Source organism: Monodelphis domestica, chromosome 5, assembly GCF_027887165.1.
Source record: "Monodelphis domestica isolate mMonDom1 chromosome 5, mMonDom1.pri, whole genome shotgun sequence".
In the NCBI taxonomy this organism is placed as follows: domain Eukaryota; kingdom Metazoa; phylum Chordata; class Mammalia; order Didelphimorphia; family Didelphidae; genus Monodelphis; species Monodelphis domestica.
Genome location: NC_077231.1, coordinates 79,396,918 through 79,422,046, shown reverse-complemented (window position 1 = coordinate 79,422,046; position 25,129 = coordinate 79,396,918). Strand labels below are relative to the sequence as shown.

Below are 25,129 nucleotides of genomic sequence, written 5' to 3'. Positions count from 1 at the left end.
CACACCTAGAGCTCCCCATAGTCATAAAATCCTTTGTGTTTATTTAATTTTCTTTTTCTAATAGAACCTGTGATTTCATCTATGTGCCATGTTCTAGGGGAGGCTGTCTTTACCTGTGAAGGTCAGCCAAAGGGTCTACCATTTACAAGCTGCTCTAAGAGGAGGTTAGTTCTGCTTTATTATGAACAAGTCATTGTTATTCATAACAATAGCAAGCAAGGTTTCCAGAGCCCTTTACTTATCCTGGGTATTCCAAAGGGCTTAGAACAGGTTAAAATTTTACTAACTTTGGGAACAGTCTGCATTTTCTCATTTGATCCCTACACCAGTGCTTATAAGGAAGGTGGTGGTATTCCATCATTTCAGTTGTTTCTGACTCTTCCTGACCCCATTTGGGGTTTTCTTGGCAATACTGAACTGGTTTGCCATTTCCTTCTCCGGCTCATTTTACAGATCAGGAAACTGAGGCAAACAGGGTAAAATGACCTGTCCAGGGTCACCCAGCTAGTAAGTAGCTGAGATCAGATTTGAAACTCAGGAAGCTGAATCTTACCAATTCCAGCACTCTATCCACTGTACCATCTGGCTGCCCCATAAGGTAGATAGGTGCCTATTATTATCAATTTTCAGGAAACCTCTTTATAGGAAAATCTGGATCTGGAATAATCATAGTATCCTAGATTTAGAGCTAGAGGGGACCTAGTCTGATTCCTAATTTACAGAAAGGGAAACTGAGGCTAACCCAAATAACATATTTGTGCCGTGGTACTTGCTTGCTATATTGGATCACAATATAATGAATTCAGAGCCAAGAAGCACCTTGATTCAACTCTCTCTGCTTGCAGATAAAGAACCTGAGACAAATGGAGACAAGGTCATTCAGCTAGGAAATATCAGAAATAAGATTTGAACCCTGGTATTCCAGACTACAAGAATCCATTTATGCCATACTACTTCTCAGATAAGGATAGCAACTGATAATGCATACTACTATGAGAGGAGACATGGGGAAAATATTCTTAATTAATTAATTAAATTTTTTTAAATGTTGTCATCTCCTAGCTCAGTGAATAACTAGACCTGGAATCCAGAAGAGCTAGGTTTGAAAACAGCCCCAAATATTTTCTAGCTTTGTGGCTTTGGGCAAGTCACTTGACCTCTATTTGCCTCCATTTTCTCATATGTAAAATGGGGACAATAATAACATCCAGGAAGGCTAGTTGGTATAGTGGATAGGGCTCTGGGCTCAGAATTAGGAAGATTTATCTTTATTAGTTCAAATTTGGCCTCAGACACTTAACAGTGGGGTGATCTTGGGCAAATCCCTTTACCCTGTTTGCCTCGATTTCCTCATCTGTAAAATAAACAAGAGAAGGAAATGACAAACTATTCCAGTGTCTTTGCCAAGAAAACCCAAAATGGGACTAAAAAATGTATCTTTTAGTTGTTCCCTTCCCTTCTTTTATAGTCTTAGAGACTGCCTTGAATTCTGAGAGTTAAATGACTTTTGTAGGGTCACTCATCTGGAAGAAGGAAGAGTGCAATTCAATGATTTTCTAGCTTTAAATCTTATAATCCTGTTGGAAAATCCTGACACTAAAAAAATTCAAGCCTCTTCCAATCACTTCTTTCAGAAGAAAGGGTAAAAAGGGAAAGATGCACTTTAAAAAGCAAAGCTAATTAATATTAGTCCAAACATTGTATTGGCACTCTCATCCCGGTCCAGCTAAATGATGGGCTATTTTTGCAGGGTCCACCAGGGAGGAGGCTGAAAGGCAGCCACTGCACCTCCTACCTGGGCTAAGCTTCCTTTCCCATCCAGCCTGATGTCTGAGCTTGGCCAGGCTTCCAACCCTGCTGGGCTTGGAGCCAAATGAAACTCCCCCTGTTGGCATCCAATGTCTGATCAAACAAGATCTCCGGGCTAAAGTGCTTAGAAAACACTGAGAAGATGTGTCCAGCTGACTGTGTATGATTTGTCTTGGGCTATCAAGCAGCCCTGAGGCTTTATCTGGCTTCCCAAGCTCCTCAGAACAGAGGCTCAGCCTGCCTGTTGGGATTTGATTAGAGATGGAAGTATACTTGATATGGGGCTTCCCTTCCCAGATGCTGAGCTCTTTGGAAAGGGAATCCCCTTCAGTTCCCCCTTTAACCCTCTCAATTTCCTCACCCATTCTCTCTTCTTTTCCTTTAGCCCAAGAGAAGAGATGATACCCTCCTTCTGGCTAAAGCTACACATTCTAGTTTTGTTCCCTACCAGTCCAAATGACTTACCTTGCACCCTCCAGTCTTCATCTTGCTGCCTTCCCATTTCTGGACCCCTACCCCCCCCTTATCTAGGGTAGACAATACTTCACTAACAGGCTCCAGTCTGTTCTCTCCTTTTCCTGGAACCCCTGTTTTTCAGCTCTCTTTAGAAGGGACCCCCTACTTCTCACTATATTTAGAAGGGACCCCCTACTTTTCAGCTCTCTTTAGAAGCGACCCCCTACTTCTCACTATATTTAGAAGGGACCCCCTACTTCTCACTATATTTGGAAGGGACCCCCTACTTTTCAACTCTCTTTAGAAGAGACCCCCTGGACCTGCTGCTTTTCAGCTTTCCTTGGAGTGACTAGGCCACTCAGTGGATAGGACACCAAGCCTAGAGACAGGAGGACCCTGGGCAAGTCACTTAACCCCCATTGTCTAGTCCTTAGCTCTCTTATGCCTTGGCATCAATATTTATATTTATTCTAATTCAGAAGGGAGAAGTTAAAAAAAAGAAAGAAAGTGAGCTCCTTGAGGACAGAGATGGTCTTTTTGTCATCTGCTACCCTAATGTTTGTTGGCTTTTGGCAAAAGACAGCTCCTAGTCTAAGGAGGGAGACAAGGCCAGCCCTGAAACCACATCCTCCTTGAAGTCTGTCCTGCTTTCTTCAGCTGAAAACTCTCCCTCAGTCCCTCTAAGGCTCTCCTCTTTGCCTTCTTCCTGGTATCTCTGCAGCTGCTAGTACTGTGGGTGCCGTGAATCCAAGAGTTTCTTTCTTCCCTTTTTTTCAACCCTTACTTAGAATCTATACTGGGTTCCAAGACCAAGGAACAGTAAGGGCTCTGTAAAGGGGGTTCAGATGGCCCAGGATCTCACAGCTAGGAAGTTTCTGAGGTCACATTTGAACCCAGCACCTCCCTTCTTTAGACTTGGCTCTCTATCCACTGAGTCACCTATCTGCCTGCACCTCCTTGTCCCACCTCAGTAGTTTCTTAATACATTTTTGTCTGAATGAGTCAAATTTGCCCTGGAAAGAGAAAACAAAGAACCCCAGAATCCATAGTTGGGGAGCATCAGAGCCACTTCGAGAGGGGCTTGATAAATCATTTACACCTGGGAGATAGAGGACCAAGCCCTCCAAATTGTGCTGCCCAGTGTTTAAACGGTGATGGAGAAAATGTGAATAAAGCAGCTTACACTTCACAGCACCTCCTGGACTCATCGTTCCTAGTTTGGTTTGGAGAGGCATTGGACTGAGCAGCCCTGGGCACCACCTTATGCTCGGGGAAGAAGGAGAGGCTTGTGGGAGCTGGAGGCTGGGGAAGGCTTAGCTGCAAAGGCATCCTGTCTGACTTGGGATGATCTAGGAGGGTGTGAACCTTTGGGTTTGTGGTTTTACCAGGCTCCATTTTTGTTTCCAAGGCGTTCATCCATCCAGGTGTTGCTATTTGGGCTGGGGGAGGAGAATGGCTTTAAAATCATAGGAGATGAGGCAGAAATCAATCAATAAACATTTATTGAGCACCTACTATGTGCCAGGCTCTGAGCTAAGCTCTATGGCACAAAAAGAGACAAAAGACAGTCCCTGCCTTCAAGGAGCTCATACTCTAAAGAGGGAGACAATTAAGGCAGGATGTCCGAAATCTGGGTTCAAATTCTGGTTCTGCCATTTACATCCCGTGACCATGAGAGTGCCAGACAAATTGGCAAGACCTTTCATCTCATGAGACCTCAGTTTTCTCATTTGTAAAATGAAGGGACCGCTAGCTCTGAACTCAACAATTCAGTGCAAACTAATACTGCCCTTTTTAAAGTTTTGTTGATGACAATTTTAAAAACTAGTCATTTCTGGATCTACCCATCCCCAAGAATTTCCTCTGTTCAAGATCATTTAAGCAACCCTCATGACAAAATGTCCACTTCCAGCAGCTGTATGCAGCATTCTGTACCTGTAACCCAGCCCACTCCCCACCTCCCTACTAAGAAGAAGATGGGGCAAAATCAAAGCCGAATGGGTGAAATAGGAGGTTCCCCCAAGGGTCATTTTAGGGAGACTGCTGAGAGCAGAGCAGGAGATGGCCCACACTTTCTAACCCCTTCATGCTAGAGAGGATCCTGAAGAGGACATGTGCTCAAAATGACCTAGGTTGTTTTCCCAAGCAAGTCACTTAATGTTTCTAGACCTCCATCTCCTCATCAGTAAGGCAGGAATATTAATGACCCCTGTTATAGGATGGTTATTTGAAGTCAGTGACTTTCTTTCTTTCTTATTTCTTCCCTCCTTCCTTCCTTCCTTCCTTCCTTCCTTCCTTTCTTTCTTCCTTCCTTTCTTCCTTCCTTCCTTCCTTCTTTCCTTCCTTCCTCTCTTTCTTTCTTTCTCCCTTACTTTCTTCCTCCCTTATTTTCTTCCTTTCTCCCTTATTTTCTGTCTTAGAATCAATACTGAGCATTGGTTCCAAAGCAGAAGAATGCTAAGAGCTAGGCAATGGGGGTTAAGCGACTTGCCCAGGGTCATACAGCTGGGAAGTGTCTGAGGCCAGATTTGAACCCAGGACCTCCGGTCTCTAGGTCTGGCTCTCAATCCACTGAGTCACCCTGCTGCCACCATGAGTTTCTTTCTATAAAGTAGTATATAGGTGTAGTTATTACTATTACTTCTAGACAGCAGAGACTTAGGGAACAAATTTGAGATAACTGCCCAGAAGATTTCAGGCACACCACTTATACCATCCCTGTCAGCCAGCATCAATGCCCCCCCCCCATGTGCACATAACTTGATCCTAGGAGTTCATCCAAGTGAGACTGTGTGCTCATTGCCCTTCTAGACCCTTCCCCAGTAGAAACATCTCTCATAAGATTCATTTCCACTTATTTAGTAATTGGAAAGTCTTTTCCTCACAAAAGCAGGCAAGGTAGCCGAACCTAAGTCATCCCATTTTACAGATGAGAAAATTGACAGTGACTATGAAAAGGAAAATATAAGTGTCAGAGGAGGGGTTTCAAAGCCAGGTCGAATGACTCCAAATTCAGCAAGATTTCTGCTACTTTCCCTGCCTCTCAGAGAAGAAGAGAGGAGACCTTCCCTACCAGCAGGTCCGTTTATTTAGTTAGTTACAAAAAGGAAAGAAGATCTTTTTCTGGAAATTTTGCTGCTAGGTCTGAATTTAAAATTTGACCAGGACTCTGGTTCCAAATAATTAGTTCTATTCATTGAACCCAAGTACTGTATTGTGAGCCTTTGTTATACTGGAAGATAAAAGACTAGGAGGGAGTCTTGGGCTCCCCAGGTTGGGACCCCCACTCCCTTCCCCCATAGCCTGCTCCAGGCTAAACTGAGAAACAGGTGGCTGTTTGTTTTGAGTTAACTCCTGCCTCTCCAGGTCCCAGTCCCCCTAGACCCTCCTCTGTTCTTCCCAATCCCCCCAAACACTCATATTTTATCATAAATTTAGACCTGGAGGTAACTATAGACTGTCTAAACCAACGGTGGCAAACTCAAATAGAACACAGTCACCTATTAGCTTAGAAAACCACCTACTAACTTTATATTCGACTGTATTTTTGTTCCTGCTGCTAAATATTTCCCAATCGCATTTTAATCTAGTGTATTCTGGAGTACTGCTGCCAAACTTCTCCTCTGGAACATTTTTGACACTTCTGGTCTCATTTTTGTTGTTGTTTTCAGTCATGTCTAACTCTTTGTGACCGCATTTGGGGTTTTCATGGCAGAGATACTGGAGTGGTTGGCCATTTCCTTCTCTAGCTCATTTGACAGATGAAGAAATTGAGACAAACAGAAATTGAGTGACTTGCCCAGGGTCACCCAGCTTCCAAGTGTCTGAGGCTAGATTTAAACCAAGAAGATGAGTCTCTCGGACTCCAGGTCTGGCATAGTTTATTCCCTGTATAATGCGGGGCAGTTAAGTAGCAAAGAAGATTATAAGAGTCCTGGGCCCAGAATCAGGAAGACTGAACTTCCTAAATTCAAACCTGGCCTCAGACACTTATTAGCTAGGTGACCCTGGGCAAGTCACTTTGCCCTTGTTTGCATCAATTTCTTCTTCTGTCAAATGAGCTGGAGAAGGAAAGGCCAACCACTCCAGGATCTTGGCCAAGAAAACCCCAAAAGAGTTTCTGAAGAGTAGGATATATCTGAAAACAACAGAACAACAAGGAAAACTATCTCAGTGTCACACAATACCAGGTATGGGGTTTGAGCTCTTATCTTGCTGACTCCAACTGTCTGTGTTAAGGAATCTAAAAAAGCATAGAAAGACTTCAAAGTGAAGTAAGCAGAACCAGAAAACAATTTTCCCAACGACTATAGTAATATACGTGGGAAAAACAGCTATCACCAAACATTCTAGGCGGAACAATATGAAATTATAATGAACTAACCCCCTTAGAGAGATCTGAGGAGGCACCTCCTTCCTTCTTTGCAGGGAGCTGGAGCAGAAGCATGGAACAGAGCCTAAAATGTTAGATTTGGGCAATGTTGTTAAAATGTGTTTTTTCCCCCTTTTATTGTTTTTCAGAAGCAGAGTTCCCCAGAAAGAAGGGATTCAGTGGGAAATGTGGGTGTCAGAAATCAAACAAAAGTTTGGTTGTTGATTTTTGTTTATCTCTATCTTGTCCCTGCCCTACTTAGACCTGGGAAGCACAGGGTCAGGCCTAGTGGGCAACCAGTCTACTCTGCTCCTAGAATGGTCTGTGGAAATGCTGTTCTCTTTATCATTCAGGAGCTGACTGAAAGGAGGAAAAACTCTCTTACTAGGAGGGGCCCAAATTGAGAAGCTTGAGAGGAAGAGTGGAAAGGATGTTAAGAAAAGCCAGTGAGAGTCAGGCTGACAGAGGACAACTACAGTGGGCCAGGGTAGAGACATGGGGGGAGGGAGCCAGCGTGTGCCTGTTCACATAAGGAACTGTTTAGCATCATGGTGTGTGCATGTACATTTGTCCATGACACGGAGGATGTGGGTTTTCTCGGTGACGCAGAAGCCTGTTGCATTTCTGCTCACCGACCGGCTTGAGCAATTTGCTCCCACTCTGATGTGGCAAATGCTGCAGGATTTCAGAAAGCCCTTTAAAAGGCAGAAAACATTTTTTTTTCCAGATGGCTGGGAGCTTAGAGCTTGCCTTTTAGCGAGGCCAGTCCTTACCCGTGCTTACCAACCTATGTTAGGCTTTATTGTTCTTCTTGTTGTTTTAAGGAGTTAAAATCTTGGAGAGATTTGAAAAACTAACTTTAGGGACTACTTTGCTTTTTTTTTTTCCTTCTAAAAGATGAGAGGTTTGTCTGGTAAGATTTGCTAAATGGTATAAAAATTTTCCGCCTTTAACTTCTTTCTGAGTTCTGGATAATGAGTCACTGCAGCTGGATTCAAATCCCATCTCCACCACTTATTATGTGTGTGACCTTCACCTCCTGGAGTCTCGCTTTCCTCATCTGTGAAATGAAGGGCTTGGACTAGTTGACCAGCCTCAGATGTTCCTTCCAGCTCTAAATCTATGATCTGAGCTTGTTCCTCACTCATCTCTCCTCTGCTCTGAGATGAGATGTGACATCTTTGGTGTTTGCGTTTCTCAGTGTGCTGTCAATCATTTATCTTGGTGTAGTGCAAAAGTGTTTATACCTAACCACAGACACTTGCCAGTTGTGTGAAGAGGATCTGTGAGGTTGTTTCTCATCTGTAAAACAAATGAGGGATATGATACCTTAGCAACAAATAAGATAATATATGCAAACTGTTTTATCAAGTCAACAAGCATTTATCAAGCACCTACTATTTGCCACACACTGCTAATCTTTAAATGCTTTATTAATGTTAGGTATTATAATCAGTAACATTTATATAAATGGGTGATATGTATATAACATGTGTGACATTTATATACGATATATCAAAAATATATATTTGTAGAAAATGTTATCTTTACATTCTATGTCATGTGTTAACATATTTATGTAAATGTCATATTTTGATTATCTTGTGGTATGTGAAAATATTTGTATAAAATATATTTATATGACATATGAGCATATGCATATGTAAATGTATATCTCACTTTAAGGTTGGTAATGTGGTTTCTCATTTGATGTTCACAACAATCCTATTAGGCAAATGCTACAATTATTTACATTTTATAGATGAAGGAATTGAGGCTTTTGATTATTTACAATAATCGGCCCCCCACAAACAATGATTTGGATGAGACACTTACAGCTAACTCAGTCTTCCCTAAATCAGGGGCCTCAAAGCATCACCTTCTGCCCTATGGCGTGAAATTAGACATATCTTGTCTTTGGGTTAAGACTTGGTGCCCTCCACATTTTCTGTTCGAATGCAAATTACCAGTTGTATTAGTGCATTATTAACTTTGTATTAGCGCATTATCATCCATTAACTCTTTGGCACAGGATTCCTTTATCAAATCGATTGGTGTTAGTGCCTTTGAAAGCAGGCTGAGGAAGAGTAATTTGGTGTGGGAAGCTGCCTGGATGATGGTGGATCCATAGGAGAGTCAAATGATGTGACCTTTCCAGAAGCAATGATAGTATTGATTTTATTACTGTACCCAAAGCCAAGAGTAGAAGGTAAAGAGAGCAAAGCAGAGCAGAGAGCCAGAATGGCCTGGTGGACTGTGAGAAGAGACGCCAGACATGGCTTCCAGCATAGAGTGGGTAGGCTAGGTCACCAATCAAGAGGGCTCATCCACAAGTGGGAAGCTCCAAAGGTGAGTGGGTTCACTTTCCAAGGAATAGATACTTGTACTGTAGAGACCTAACTCCAAGCTCGTCACAGGGAGGAACAATGTCCTCACCTTCCCTTTTCTCCCCATCCCTACAGGATTGCTGGAATGGAAGAAGTCTGGCAGGGAGTAGAAGAAAAAGATCCTTGATCATGGAGCAGTGCTTAATGATGGCAAGGTGCCCTAGAAGAGCAAATATGTGGGGGCGGGAGTGGGGATAGCATAAAAGCACTAGACACCTGATGGGGGCAGTAGGAGCAATGTCCCCATCCTCAATTTTCTCTAGAACACTGCTTGGACCTTTCCTTTGTCCCGCTCACACTCTACTTGTCTTACACTTGCCTATCCATAAGCTTCATCGCCTTCCCTCCTTCATGGAATGAAAGCTCTTTCAAGGAATGGTCATTTAAAAAAAATCTTTATATCGCCAGTAGGGTCACAAACTTAGAGCTGGAAAGGATGTCTGAGATGGTTTATCTCCTCCAAGCCCCTTATTTCACAGATGTAGAAACCAAATGCCTGGAGAATGGAAATCAAGTGCCCAGGGTCACACAGATTAGTGGCCAGGCATAGGGTCTTATACAGAACAGGTACCTAATAATCTAATAGAGTTATTGAATTATATAAGCCACAGCACAGTGCCTGGCACATAGTAGGTGCTTAAGACCTATTTATCCTGAATATCTGCTAATGTTCCCTTGCTGGTTTCTCTTTGACCCAATTTGCCCCTCTCCATGGTTTACTCCCTAATCATAGTGTGGTCCAGGCAGCTCTGGCAAAAGCCTTACTAGCTGGGTGACTAAGGCCAAGTTAATTAGCCTTTTTGAGCCTTAGTTTCCTCTTCTGGCCAATGGAGATAAATAAAAGGTGCTTCCCCTGTTTCCCAGGAGTGTTATGAGGATTAAATAAGAAAATCTACAAGTATGTTTGGGGATCAACCTTCACCCAAAGCTAACCTTACAATTTAATTTTTTCAGATTCAGACCTCGGATTCCATGGTGGGGAGTGAGGTGGCCTTGGGGGGGAGGGGGAGCAGCAACTAGATTCTTCTTCCCCTCCAAGGTTTTCCCCATCTACTCTAGTTTTCTGTAGTTATTTTCATGCAGCATCCCTCCTTCATTGGAATGTGAGCTCCTTGAGGGCAAGGAATGTTTTTTTTAATTTTCTTTGTATCCTCTTTGCATATCTTGGAGCCTGGCACACAGCAGCTCTTAATGGACCCTGGTGGCCTGATTGACTAGTAATGAGACTTCCTCCACCATCAAAAAGCTTATTGATTTAAAGAGTCACCCTGGGTACCAAGAGGCTTTGATTTACCTCGGGTTACTTGCCCCATACACCAGGTTCCAAGGCCATCTTTATCCTCTGTACCAAGCTGCCTTATATAACAATTAATATTTATAGAGTTCTTTCACTTTTTAACCCTTACCTTCTCTCCTCATGGCTACTCCAAGCCAGAAGAGCAGTAAGGGCTAGGTGATGGGGGTTAAGTGACTTGCCCAGGGTCACACAACTAGGAAGTTTCTAAGGCCAGATTTGAAGTCAGGACTTCCCAAATCCAGGCCTGGCTCTCTACCCACTGTGTTATCTAGTTGCCCAGATAGTTCTTCCTCACCATATTCCTGCAAGATAGGCAGTATACATCTTATTCCCATTTTACAGATGAAAAATTTATAGCTCAATAGTCATAAAGCTAGTAAATATTGGAGGTAGGATTTGAACTCAGGTCCACCACACCACCTGCTTCTCATAGATGGAAAAGGTCTATATGGGATAATATGAAGACTCTTGGCCCCAAAACATATCCTGCCATTTTTCTCATAAGTGACCTATATGGAAATTCATTGGTAATGAAGACTCCCAGTGAGAAGATTCTTCAACATTATTGCCTTAAAGAGAATGGAGGGGCAGCTACGTAGCACAGTGGATAGAATGCCAGCCTGGAGTCAGGAGTGCCTGATTCAAATCTTGCTTCAGACACTACTTCCTAGCTGTGTGACATGGGGCAAGTCACAACTCAGTTTGACTAGCCCTTGACCAGTCCTTACTGCTCTTCTGTCTTAGAATTGATGCTAAGGTAGAAGGTATGGGTTTGGGTTTGGTTTGTTTTTTTTTTTTCATAAAAAAAAAATTGCCTACAGGAAAAGAAGTTAATGATTTGGCCAGTGTCATACAGCAAGTATATTTCAGAGAAAAATGGTACCTAGGTCTTCTCTCTGGACACCAAGCCAAGTTTCTGTTATCATAAAATTCTGACCTTAGAAATGCATTCTTTTGAATGAATCCATTCTATCTCCAGAAGACTTCAGTTAAAAATCTAAATACCCCAGAGAAGGGCAATTTTAAATATAGCTATCATCAGGCATTATCACTCTAGCAGAGAATTAGCCTATCAAATTGATCTCAACTGGTAGCTCCAAATGTAAGTGATAAGGCTCAGAGGAGGTAGGATAAATGCTGATCAGAAGTGGGGAAAGGCTGTAGATCTTGTGGTCCTGCCCCATGATGGTGAAGTGCCACATCAGAAGACCCTAAGCAGGTAGTGGATACCAAGAAAGCAACAGACATATGATGAGGAGTGAAGGTATTACTATGAAAAGGGGAGAGAAGAGGAGAGGAGAGGGGAGGGGAGGGCATCCAAGAAGTTAATGAGCAGGGGCAGCTAGGTGGCTCAGCAGAGAGCCAGACCTAGAGATGGGAGGTCCTAGGTTCAAATCTGACCTCAGACATTTATTAGTTGTGTGACCCTGGGCAAGTCATTTACCCCCAATTGCCTAGCCCTTGCCATTTTTCTGCCTTGGAACCAATATTTAGTATTGATTCTAAGATGAAAGGTTTGGGTTTTAAAAAAGAAAAACGACCTTAATGAGCAGAAAGAAGGAACTTTAGGAGCATAATCAAGCCTGTGTAAATCCTGAGGATTAAAGCTGTGACTGTCCCCAAGTGGGTGATAGGACTAAGACTATGGGATGGACAAGAAGATCTGTGAATTTCCAGTATTCACAGTCTTCGGGTTGAAACTAATCAACTCTGACCATATCTATCTGCTAACCCAACTGAGCTACTTCTCTCTAATGCTCAAGTACCAGGCTACTTTCAGCTATCTATTGCTGCCTTTTCCTCACCCCAGAAAAATATTCTTAGCTTTGGTTTTGCTCCGAGTTGACAACCCAGGGCACTGGGCTTCTTCCTGGCAGTGAGCCCTGGACTTTTGACCCTTTACTGACCTATATGGCATAACTGATCAGAGTCTCATCACTCTGGAACCCCTTTTTGGAGGATTCACATTCCTCTCCACTTCACCCTGGGGGCTAAGGCTGGATGCTGTCATAAGGCCATTCTCTTGGCAAAATTGCCCCCTCTCTCCCATCCAACTAAATTGCCCCTTTCATAAAATCTCCTAGTTATAAATGGAAGGCACTATGGATAAAAGACAAAGGGGAAATCAAATCTGCCCTCAAGTAGCTTACATTCATTCTAAGAAGATGTAAAGGATGTCCAAATGTCTCCCCTTCTTTTTTAGAATTTTATTTATTTTAAAATATTTTTCTATGGTTCTATGATTCATGTTCTCTCCCTACCCTCTTCCCTCCCCACTCCCAGAGCTGACAATCAATTCCACTGGGTTATATATGTATTTTCACTGGATAACTTATTTTCATATTATTTGTTTTTGTAATAGAGTAACTCCCTTTCTTCAAAGAAAGACCTTAAATTCAGCTCCAGCTCCCCCTCAAACCCTTTCAGGTCTCACCTCATCTCACTCTGGACATTAGCTCCAAGAACCTTAAGGATGGGTTCCTCCCACTGCTTCCTTCTTTCTTCTGGAAATCTTCTATTTTATTAAATTATCATTTTTTGAGGAGATGTCCTTTGATTGGGGAATGGCTGAACAAATTGTGGTATCTGTTGGTGATGGAATACTATTATGCTAAAAGAACTAATGAATTGGAGGAATTCCATGGAGACTAGAATGACCTCCAGGAATTGATGCAGAGTGAGAGGAGCAGAACCAGGAAAACACAGAAACCAATACACTGTGGCACAATAGAATGTAATGGACTTCTCTACTAGCAAGCAATGAAATGATCCAGGACAATTCTGAGAGACTTAAGAGAAAGAAAGAACACTATCCACATCCAGAGAAAGAACTATGGAAGCAGAAACACAGAAGAAAAACATTTTCTTTTTTTTTAATTTTATTTAATTGATTAATTTAGAGCATTTTTCCAGGATTACAAAAATCATGTTCTTTCCCTCCCCTCCCCCAAACCACCTCCCATATCTGACACACAATTCCACTGGGTTTTATATGTGTCTGTGTTCAAGACTTATTTCCATATTATTGAATTTGCACTAGGGTGATCATTTAGGGTTCATAACCCCAATCATATCCCCATTGACACATGTGATCAAACAGTTGTTTTTCTTCTGTTCACATAGAATTCCTCCAGTTCATTGTTTCTTTGAGCACAATAGAATTCTATCACCACCAGATACCACAATTTGTTCAGCCATTCCTCAATGAGAGGGTATCCCCTCGTTTTCCAATTTTTTGGAAAAATATTTTCTTGATCACATGGTTCAATGGGGATATGATTGGGGATGTAGACTCTAAATGATCACTATTGCAAATATTAATAATATGGAAATAGGTCTTAATCAATGATACATGTAAAACCCAGTTGAATTGCTCATTGGCCATGGGAGGGGGTGGAGGGGGAGAGAGAGAACATGAATCATGTAACCATGGGAAAATATACTAAATTAATTAATTAAATAATAATAAATAAATCATTATTTTTAACTCTGAAAGAATATTCTCAATTTTCCTGGTTAGGTGATTCTTGGTTGGAAACTTAATTCCTTTTCCTTCCAGAATATCATATTTCAAGCTTTCCAGTCCTTTAATGTAGAAGCTGCTAAATCTTGTATAATCCTGATTTTGGTTCCATGATATTTGAATTGTTTCTTTCTGGCAGCTTGAATTATTTTATTCTTGAAGTGTTAGCTCTTGAATTTGGGTATACTATAACCAGGAGTTGTCATTTAGTTATTTATTTTAGGAGGTGATCATGGATTCTTTCCATTTCTATTTTCCCCATCTAGTTCAAGAATATCAGGGCAGTTTTCTTTGATAATTTCTTGTAATATGGTGTCTGGGCTGTTTTATTTATTTCAGGTAGTCCAATAATTCTTAAATTGTTTCTCTAAGATCTATTTTCCAGGTCCATTGCTTTTTTTTAATGAGATATTTCATATTTTTGTCTATTTTTTCATTCTTTTGATTTCATTTTATTGATTCTTGATGGCTCATGAAGCTACTACCTTCTATTTGCTGAATTCTGACTTTTAAGAAATTATTTTCCAGGGGGGCAGCTGGGTAGCTCAGTGGATTGAGAGTCAGGCCTAGAGACGGGAGGTCCTAGGTTCAAATCTGGCCTCAGACACTTCCCAGCTGTGTGACCCTGGGCAAGTCACTTGACCCCCATTGCCTAGCCCTTACCACTCTTCTGCCTTGGAGCCAATACACAGTATTGACTCCAAGATGGAAGGTAAGGGTTTTAAAAAAAAAGAAATTATTTTCCTTCATGTGCTTTTGAATTTCCTTTTCCATTTGGCCAATTCTACTTTTTAAAAAACTTTTCTTCATTGGATTTTTGTGCCTCTTCTTTCATTTGGCCAATTCCACTTTTTAAGGTTTTATTTTCTTCTTGCATCACTTTCATTTCTCTACCCCATTTTTCCTCTGCCTCTCTAATTTAATTTAAAAAAAATTTTAACCTCTTCCAGAGCCTGAGACCAATTCCCATTTTTCTTTGAAATTTTGCATGTAGCTGATTTGATCTCACTGTCTCTTTCTGAGTCTGTGCCTTGCTCTTCTTTGTCTATATAATAATTTTCTATGTTTAGATGGTGGTTGGGTTGTTTTTGTTTGTTTTGGGTGTTTGCTCATTTTCCCAGCCTTTTTCTTGACTTCTATTTTTATCTTAAAGGTGGGCTCTATTCTCAGGGTATAGGAGGCACTCTTTTAAAATCCAGTTTTTCCTTGCTGCTACCCTCAGCTCTAATTCTGGGTTTTGACAAGTTTCAGTTCTTCCAAGCCTATGGGATGAGAACTCTGAAAGCCACCTCCCACTATTAATTTGAGATTAAGCTTTATAAAGTTAGTTCAAGACAGTGATGATGGTTAGTCTGGAGATGAGAAAATGGGGAATTGGATGACATGATAAGCTAGGTGGTGCAGTAGATAGAGCTAGAACACTGTACCTGTAGTCAGGAAGAGCTGAATTCAAATTTGACTTCAGATACTACTAGCTGTGGGACCTTGGATGAGTCACTTAACCCTATTTGTTTCAGTTTCTTCATCTGCAAAATGATCTGGGTAATGAAATGGCAAACCACACTAGTATCTCTGCCAAGAAAACAGCAAATAGGGTCACAAGGAGTTAGACATGACTGAAAAATGCTGAACAACAAGGGGAGGATTTGATTGTTGTCTTCATGTATTTGATGGGCTGTCTTATGGAAAGAGCTATTGTATTTATTTTGATTTGTCCCAAAAGGCAGAACTAGGAGCAACAGATACAAGTTATAAAGGTAGGGTTTATGTGAGTGTACATTTCTAGGTTTGAAAAGAATTTTCAGAAGCAGCTAGATATCATAGTGGAGAGTCAGACCTGTAATTAGGAGCATCTGGGTTCAAGTCTGGCCTTCCTAGCTATGTGTCTCTGAGCAAGTACCTAACCCTTACCAGTCTTCTGTTTTTTTTTAAAAAAAGCATTTTTTTCACAACCCTACAAAGCATGTATGGATATGGATATACATTTATCTAACAGGGGGCCAGGTATAGTATTTTGGGGCCAGGGTATGAAAAGCTTCAAAAAACAAATAAAACAATATTTTTATACTATCTATCCCCTAATGTAATTGTGAGAATTTAATGAGATCATGTATTTCAAGCCATGATGCAATCAGAAAGTATGATGTACATTTAAATAATCATGTAATATTATCAAAGCTATCCAGTAGGGACTGAGTCCTCCTTAGCCACTGGAGGTTCCAGGATAGCCATGAGAGTTTGGCTACACCACCTAGCTGAGTCACACCTGTAATCTTGCCATGGTTTACAAAGATTTTTTTAAGCCCTCACCTTCTGTCTTAGAATCAGTACTGTGCATTGTTTCCAAAGCAGAAGAGCAGTAAGGGCTAGGCAATGAGGGTTAAGTGACTTGTCCACAGATAGGAAGTGTCTGAGGTCAAATTTGAACCCAGGACCTCCTGCCTCGTTTGGTTCTCAAAGCACTGAGTCACCCTGCTGTCCCCAGATCTCCTTTTAAAAAAACAGAGTTCTTTAGCCTATAGTTCTGGATCACAAGGAACAAAAACATAGCCCCAAACTCCCTAAATTTCCACAAATCTAACTACAGGGCAATTTATTGAGAAAAATATGCAGCCAGAAATGATACATCCATGCAAGAAAACCCAAAGGATAGAGGTGCAAATCCACAGTGCTGACCACTTAGTTTCTCCATGTCTATCCTTGTCTCTGAGGGGCTTGGCATCATAGGTGAGCCAGACCTGGGCCAAGCTATGGGCTGGGTTCAGATGCTCTAAAGTGTGGTAGGGGTCTTACTAGTTTGTGCTCCAGAGCAGAAAGGAAGCTGAATCCTTTTTCAAATGTACCAATGTAGGGTAAACCAATCTATGAACTTTCATATCAGGAGTACTTTAGACTGAGCTGTCCAGTAATAGAATTCCTTTGGTCTCCTGGGAGCTGTGCTGGTGTATTCATGAATCTCTCTCTGTGTCTCTGTCTCTGTCTGTCTCTCCCTCTTTCTCTGTCTCTCTCCCTCTCTCTCTCTGTCTCTCTGTTTCTCTGTCTCTCTCTTTTCTGTCTCTCTGTCTCTGCCTCTGTTTCTCTCTCTCTCTCTCTCTCTCTCTCTCTCTCTCTCTCTCTCTCTCTCTCTCTCTCTCTCTCTCTCTCTCGTTTCTCTCTGTCTCTCTCTCCCTCCCTGTCTCTGTCTCTTTCCCTGTTTCTCTTTGTCTCTCTTCCAGTCTCTGCTTCTTTCTTTCTCCCCCCCCCTCTCCCTGTCTCTGTCTCTCTCACCTTGTCTCTGTCTCTCTGATTCTCTAGTTGCCTGTTGCCCCTTCCTCTTGCTAAGGGAAGGGACCCACTGCTGTCAGGTTGCATCAAGTCTCTTTTCCTATCAATGGAAACTCTGAGTCATAGACCAGGAGCAGTTTCCAGTCTCTTATCTGACACAATTATTTATTATAATATTTTATTTTTTCCCCAATTACATGTAAAAACAATTTTAGCGTTCTTTTTTAAAAAGTCTTTTTAAGCCAAATTCCTCCTCCTTCTATGTGACTGCCTCTTATAAAACCTTTTAGGTTTGCAAAGTGCTTTGCATATATTATGTCCTTTGATTCTCACCAGAACCCTTGTGGGGCTATTATGATCCCTATTTTACAGTTGAGGAAGCTGAGGCAAAAAGAGGTTAAGCTAGTAAATGTCTAATGCTAGATTTGAACTCAAGCCAGTCCCGATTTCAGAGCCCTTCCTCCCTCCTTCCCCTCCCCCCCCCCTCCTATTCTGGTTTCCTCCTATCCTCACTCCCTGAGACAGCAAGTAATCGGATATGGATTTTACTTGTGCAATAATCTGACCTAATTTTTCAACAGCAGCAGTAGAGAGTCACTTAATGTAAGGCCAACAGCCCTCCCCACCTCTCTGGGATTATAGCACGTGATCAGTATTCATAATGAGTGGCCAGGATCATTAAGGAAAGATTAAAGTGTGTTCAGGGGAGGTGACAGATGTTCGAGGGGGCAGAGCAGTGTGTCATCTTTTAGACTTGGGTTCCTCAAGAGGTCAAGGCTGGCCCCAGTCTGGTCTTCTAAACACTGTCAGATCTCTGCCCTCTCTTCCCAGGCCAGGGATTCTTAGCCTGGGGTTCGTGCACCCCAAAGGGGTCCAGATACAGTTTTTAGGATTTTTAACAAAGGAAAGTGAGCAAAACAACATCCCTATTTTTACCAATCTCTAATGGAAATAGAGCAATTTTTTAAAAAATGAACCTTTTGAATTAAAAATGATTCTAGCAGGGTCCAATAGGTCTCCTTCCACTGTCAAAGGAGTCATGATAAAAAAGAAAAAAAAAGTTAAGAAGCTCTGCCTTAGGGGAAGATCAAGGCAGGCCCATCAAGGCACATTCCATTTACCCAGGCTAGTGGAAAAGTCTGAATGATCAGTGTTGGTTGGCTGGAGAACAAAGAATTTGGATGGAAGGGTCCAGGTCCTGGCTAAGGACTTTAATCAAATGTAGAGGGCTTGAAGTAAATATGGGGAAGTAGTTATGTAGATAACGCCATTAGCAAAATGCCTTGGCTCCCCATCCTTGGCGGCATGTTACTTGTTGATTCCCAAAGGAATAATGTATACCAGGGTGGGCTTATCCTAGCTGGATTGTAACGTTAATGAGGGGCTTCTCCTAAACAACCAAGAGGCAACCTCAGGCTGTCTACCTGTCTCCTTGGCTTGATCAGAGAGGTTGTTGTTGTTTAGGTATTCTCAGTCATGTCTGAGAATGTTGATGGGTGTTGAATTTAACTGTAATATATATTCTCCAGATTTTCTGCCTTGTCTTATTTTTTTCTTCATTTTCTTCATATACTTTATAAGTTTTCTCTGTGCTATTTTGAATTTCTTTTAAATAGTCCAAATAAATAAAAAACTAGACAATTGAAAAAAATGACCCCATTTGGAGTTTTCTTGGCAAAGATACTACAGTGGTTTGCCATTTCCTTTTCTGACTTATTTTACAGATGAGAACTGAGGCAGACAGGATTAAGTGGCTTGTGCAGGGTTATACAGCTATTAAGTGGCTGAGGTCAGATTTATTTTATTTTATTTTTTTACTTTTATTTATTTTTTTGAGGTCAGCTTTTGAACTCAGGTTTTTTTTTTGTACTCCAGACCAAGCACTCTATATCCATTGTGCCACTTAGCTACCCCTAGAGAGGGTCTTGGTTCAAGTCCCACCACTGCTACTTAGTCCCTTATGTTTGATCTTTGGCAACTCACTTCCATTCCATAAGCCTCAGTTTCCTCATCAGTAAAATAAGGAGGGCTGGACTAGGTAGTATCTAAGGTTTCTTCTAGTTCAAGTCTGATGCTATAATCTTTACTCAATTTTTACCTCCTTAAAGACTTGGTCTCAGCTTGGACAGCAGACATAACTGGAGTGGCAGAAGCAACTTCTAGGTTTCATTTGTTGTCCAGTCCCTCCTCCTCCAATGTGCAGCCTAACGCCACCCAAGGGATCACATCTAGTTTTCCAGAGCCATCTCTTAAGAGTCTTTGAGGCCCCAAACCACATGGAGGGAGTGTGCTCAGATAAGACCCGTGTCTTTTTTTTTCTGCCTTTGTTACTGTGAGGGGCCCTCACCATCTGTAGATCTAAGCTTTTACCCACTAGACCATAAATCTCTACAGAGCAGCATCAATGTGCCAGGCACTGGGTGGACAGATTATTGGAAATGGATGGCACAGAAACAGCATAATATGTGGTCCCTGCCCTCAGGGAACTCACATTCTAAGGGAGGAGACTACCTATGAATTTTGTGGGTCCAAGACCATGGAAGAGGCAGGTAATCTGAGAGAGGGAAGGCATCAGCCATTTGAGGGACCAGCAAAAGTCTCAGGCAGGAGCTGGGATTTAAGCTGAGAGTGGAAGGAGGCAGAGGAAACAGGTCAGAGCCTGGAGAGGAGATCACACATGAACTGAGGGTGTCCTAAGAGACTGATGGTTTAACCTCTAAGCCCCAAAGTGCCAATGGTTATTATTATTATTAACAGTAGTATAGTGTTAATAGGAACAGCTGGGCTACTTTGGCACCTCTACTTGCCCAACAGTTTTATATTCCATCTTTGTTATTTTCTGCTCTTCTCTATGGTCTGTACCTGTAGTCAACCCCCAACCCCATCACCCTACCACCTCCTCAGAGCTGATTTTTTTTAACTCTCACCTTCTGTCTTAGAATCAATACTGTGTGTTGATTCCAAGCAAAAGAGAGGCAAGGGCAAGGCAATGGGAGTTAAGTGACTTGCCCAGGGTCACACAGCTGGGGGAGGGGGTATCTGAGACCATATTTGAACCCAGGAGCTCCCATCTCTGAGCCTGGATCTCAATCCACTGAGCCACCCAGCTGCCCCATCAGAGCTGATTTTTGAAATGGCTCCAGCCACCCTAATTTCCAATCACTTATAATCATGGCTGCCCCAGCAGAGGTCAGGTCACATCTCTTTACTGTTCTCACTCTGTTCCCCCTCCCCACTTCTTGGTCTCCTTTCTCAGAAATAGGGCTGCCTTTTTATAGCCTTAGACACTTCTCCTTTCCTCTTCAGTGGTGAACCTGCCAGTCAAGCCCCATTGGCTAGAATTTTCAGCACTTTGGAGTTTGTCAGATCTTTCTCAGGCTACTCCCAGATCAAAGGTTTTTTTCCCCTATCAGTCACTGCTTTCTTTTTCTTTATTCTGACTTCCAAGTTCAATGACCTCCCCAGACATATTAGTATATCAAGAGAGCCAGAAGTGTTCATCTAAGCAGAGATCCTGGAGGCTTCTTGTTATAGTGGAGGGGTCCTGGGTTTGGAACCAGCTCTAAACCTGATTCTGATAACCCCTTTCTCATTCCTTTGAGGACAGGACCTTGAGGTCCTGGTGATGCTGAACATGGGGAGGGGATATATTCATATCCTCACTTGAGTCCACTGTCAGGCCCCGGAGGGCTGTAAAGTACTTTTGGATCTGTGGCCTGAAAGTTCCCTATAATTACTTCATGACACAAAGCTACTGTTTCATCCATTTATTGTCACCCCAACACTTACAAAAAAAAAAAACTCACCTTCTGTCTTAGAATTGAGGCAAAGTATTGGCTCCAAGGCAGAAAGAAGAGTGGTAAGGGTTGGGCAATGGGGGTTAAGTGACTTGTCCAAGGTCACAGAGCTGGGAAGTATCTCAATCCCAATTTGAACTCTGGACCTCCTGTTTCCAGACCTAGCTCTCTCTCCATCTAGCTGCCCCAGACACATTTCTTGCTTATACTAATTTAGCTTCTTATCTCATCTTCTTTAGCTTCTTCACTCATCCTTCACCAGATTCTGGACCAAGTCCCTGCCCTCAAGAGTTCACTTGGATCTAATGAGAGTAGGGGTGGGAGGGGAAGGCAGTTTAAGAGTTTAGGGGCTAGTAAGTAACAGGAATGGGACCAGAAGGGAGAGAGAGAGCAAGGTAGATGGCTATGTGGCCGGAGGAGCAGGGGCTGGCTGTGAAAGAAAGCTTGCTAGAAGCAGTAGGCTAGGGGAGTGTGCACTCAATGGACTCCCTCACCAATCATCTGTAATTATTCCCGGGTTAATTATTTTGATTTTCCTATACCTCCACTGCTCCATTCAACAAAAATTTATTCAACACCTACACCTGCCTGCCATTGGGGATGCTAAAACCAGAACAAAAAAGGAGGAAATGGAACTCCTACTCAGTGCTGGGGACTTCCCCGGGATTGTTTCCTTCCTGGATTTTCTTTCCCTGGGGTCATCCATTTAATCAACAATGCCTCCTGACTAGACACTGGAAATATACTACCAAAACCAAGACTCTCCCTGCAGAGTTTGCTTTCTGCTTTCTTAGCCATTTCAAACTAACTAGAACACCAACAAAAATCCCCAAAGATCTCCCTGTCAGCTGCCAGGGCCTATAGAGAGGAAGCAAAATTACTTGTGGAACAACAGATCATGAAAAGCAGAGAGGAAAAGTAAGAGATGGTGACAGTAATAAGGACTTTATTGTGTGGCTTCTGGACCCCAAAGCACTTTACAAACCTCCTAGACCTGAAAGGAAAGGACTCAAATGAAGGTATCTCCTTCTCATGTTCAGCATCACCAGGATCTCAGGGGTAGACTAGGCCTCTTGTCCGTAGAGGAATGAGAAAGAGGATGCCAGAATCAGAAGCAGACTGGCATCAACACTGCTACTTCTAGTCTGAGAGAAAATGACGTGCTTAGGGTCACTCGGAGTGGGTGAGAGGTAAGCATTTCACAAAATCAGGACAAGGTAAGAACTGTGAAGGAAATGAAATCAACACATTTCCCTTTTTTTTGCATGCTCTGCACCTCCTCTTCTCTGTCTCTTACTCCTACAATCAGTCTGAGTTGAATAAAGCAGTACCTCCACTATTCAAAATAATATAAGGTGCCCCAAAAGTTTTATAAAACTTTTTAAGCTTAAAGTGCTCTTGGACTTTGGGAACACCTTATATAAGAGGCAAAAGAACACAGTCCAAAACCTTTTTCCATTCTCATTTAGTCTCTCCTGGCAAGCAGAAAATGTGGAGAAAAATCTGCAGAATTAACATAACCAAGCTCTATTGATTATAGGAAATCAGCAGAGATGAAAAAGAAAACCATCTAGATCCTCAATGAATTCAGTTCTCCAAAATGAGGTATAAGAGGCAAAAGTCCTCTTTTCCTCACTTTGCCCCCTGCTTTTAATGTGGGCTAGCCACATTTTTTCCACTTTAAAGGCTTTGCTACTACCTGGCACATAGCTCTCCTTCATGGAGGGCAAAAGTCTGCTCTGAAGTGGAAATTTCCAGTTCCATCTTCCTAGTTTCCAAATCTTTGCCTCTCCTTTTCAGCATTTCACCTACTCCCTGGACCCCTAGATGCTGAGGGTCATCAATCAATCAATAAACATTTAATAAGTGCCTCCTAAATGCCAGCTACTGTGCTGTGTTGAGGATACAGAGTCCCTGCCCTCAAGGAACTTACAGTTTAACAGAGGAGACAACATGGAAACAAAATATATACCAAGCTAGGAAATAATTAACAGAGGAAAAGCAAATTAGGAAAATTTTAGTTGGTTCTTAAAGGAAGCCAGAGAGGTCAGTAATCTGAGTAGAGGAGGGAATGCATTCTAGGTCTGGGGGTCAACCAGAAAGAACAATGCTCAGAACCCAGAAATGAAGAGTCTTTTTCATAGAGCAGCCAGGAGGCCAGTGGCACCCCTATTAAATCTGCAGATCCTAAAGATAGAGTCATACTCCAGATTTTCTCCTTTTTCACTGTCTCTGGTGCTTAATTCCCACTATTTCTTTAAACTTCAGCTCTCCAGCTAAGTGACAGCTTTATTATCTGAACTAATTCAGTTCATGGCAACAAATATTTAGTTCCACACTGGGCTGAGCACAAGGTGACCTTTTTTTTTTTTGAGGGGTGGGAGAAGTGAGAGCCTTGGTTATATTCCATTCAGGGTCACTTAATAAATGCTTGTTACATCAGTGGATGATTCAAAGGAAAACAGTTTATGCTCTGTAGCTTACATTCCCCTCAGAGAAATACAGCCTCACACCCGGAGACATAAACACATTATATACAGTCATTTCAAGAGAGAAGAGAAAACACTACCAATTGGGGGAGAGGGAAAGGTTTGCCACTTCTCACGCTGATTTCTTTGCTCATTTTACTTCTTACATTTTACTTTACTCATTTTACCAGGAGCTGGAGCCCTTTGTGGGCAAAATCTGAATGATTCTAATTATTTCAGGAACTGAACGGTGGATTGTGGTCATCAGAATTCCTACTACACGTGGGGCAGTCGCCCAAGCACTGGGGATAATGATGGCAAAAGGTAGCCCTGCTCTGGAGGGGGAGATAATATGTAAACAACCATGTAAGAGCAAGATACAGCCAGGATAAACTTGGAGATAATCCCGGAGGACAGGCTCTAGCATTAAGGGGGATCAGGAAAAGCTTCTGAGACTTGAAGGAAGCCATGGAAGGCAGGAGACAAGAGATGAAAAAAAGAGTTCCTAGCACGGTGCAGGGGCAGGAGTTGGGGTTTTTGGGGGAAGGCTCCGAGTCTGGAGATTGAACGACAGGTGGGAAGAAGAGCCAGGGCTGCCAATTCCTCCAAAGTTCGGGGAGCTTCTTTCCATGGGGCCCTCAGTCTCTGAGCTAACTCATTCTGGGAGGAACTTAAGCTTTTTCCCGTTTAGGAGTTGGGGTGGTCGCTGTTTTAATCACACTTTTGTTGTTACCTCGTTTCCTCCTCCCATCCCTCCTCTTGGTACAATTTGGCTGATGGTCCAGACAACGAAAGCAGCCGCCAGGCGCACGCACTTCAGCCAAGCCCCTGGGCACGGCTGAGTCACAGAATGTGTAACAACTGCCGTAATTTTTTTTTTTTAATAATTTAAAACGTGGGGAATGAATGGGGCTTGCTTGTCATTCGTGGGGGTAGGGAAGAAGATGCATCAGTAAAACCTTTCCAACGATCAAGGGCCCCAACCTGAGTTCTGGCCGTCCGGGGAGGGGAAAGATGCTGAGGCCGGAGACATCCGAAGCAAGTCGCGCGCCAGGCAGCATCTGCTTCCAAAAGTTCATTCACAGAGTGAGGCGCCCAGAGAGAATTCCCTGACACGGACTGTAGACCCCACCCCCCGCCCCCGCCCCCACCACGAGTCCCCCAATGGGAAGCGCCGAGGCATGGAGGGGCGCGGCTCGAGGCTGGGGAGCGAGGGGGCGTGGCCGGGGCTTAGGCGTCACAGCGTGACGCAGGCGGCCGGTTCTCCTCCGCCGCCGCCGCCGCTTGCCGCTGTTGCTGTTGCCGCCGCCGCCGCCACTGTTGCTCTTGCTCCCACAGCCGCCACCACCGTCACCGCCGCACCGGGTGGCGAGCTCGCAAGATGGCGGCTCAGGCTGCGTCCGGTGAGTGAGCGGCCGGGCGGCGCGGGGGCGGGAGCGCGGACGAGGGCGGTACGGGCGCGGAGGGCGGTCCTGGCGGCGGCGGGCGCGGGACGGAGGAGTTTCCCGGGTCCGGGCAGGGGGAGGGTCCCGGGGGCGCGGCGCGGAGCTAGGCGGAGCGGAGGGGCAGGCCCCGCGCGGCGCCCCGGGGCTAGGGCCTGAGCCGGAGTCGGGGCTGGGTGGTCTACGGGAGACGGGGGCCGGGCCCTGCCTCCGGGCAGCGGTGGGCGCAGGACCAGGAGGTTTCCTGGGAGTTTGGATTTGGCGCCTCTGGGAAGTTTCTCTGCGTCCTCCGCGTCCCGGGCCCGGGGGACGGC

The 25,129-nt window shown here is 43.3% G+C and overlaps 1 protein-coding gene across 1 annotated transcript in view; it reads left to right on the top strand.

The window, feature by feature from the left end:
• Positions 1-24,653: 24,653 nt before the first annotated feature.
• USP44 (ubiquitin specific peptidase 44) overlaps positions 24,654-25,129 on the top strand; it is a 41,300-nt gene continuing 40,824 nt past the window's right edge. The window contains exon 1 of the mRNA XM_016425727.2: positions 24,654-24,776. The gene's annotated coding sequence lies outside the window, so the exon portion shown is untranslated. The remainder of the gene's footprint in view (positions 24,777-25,129) is intronic.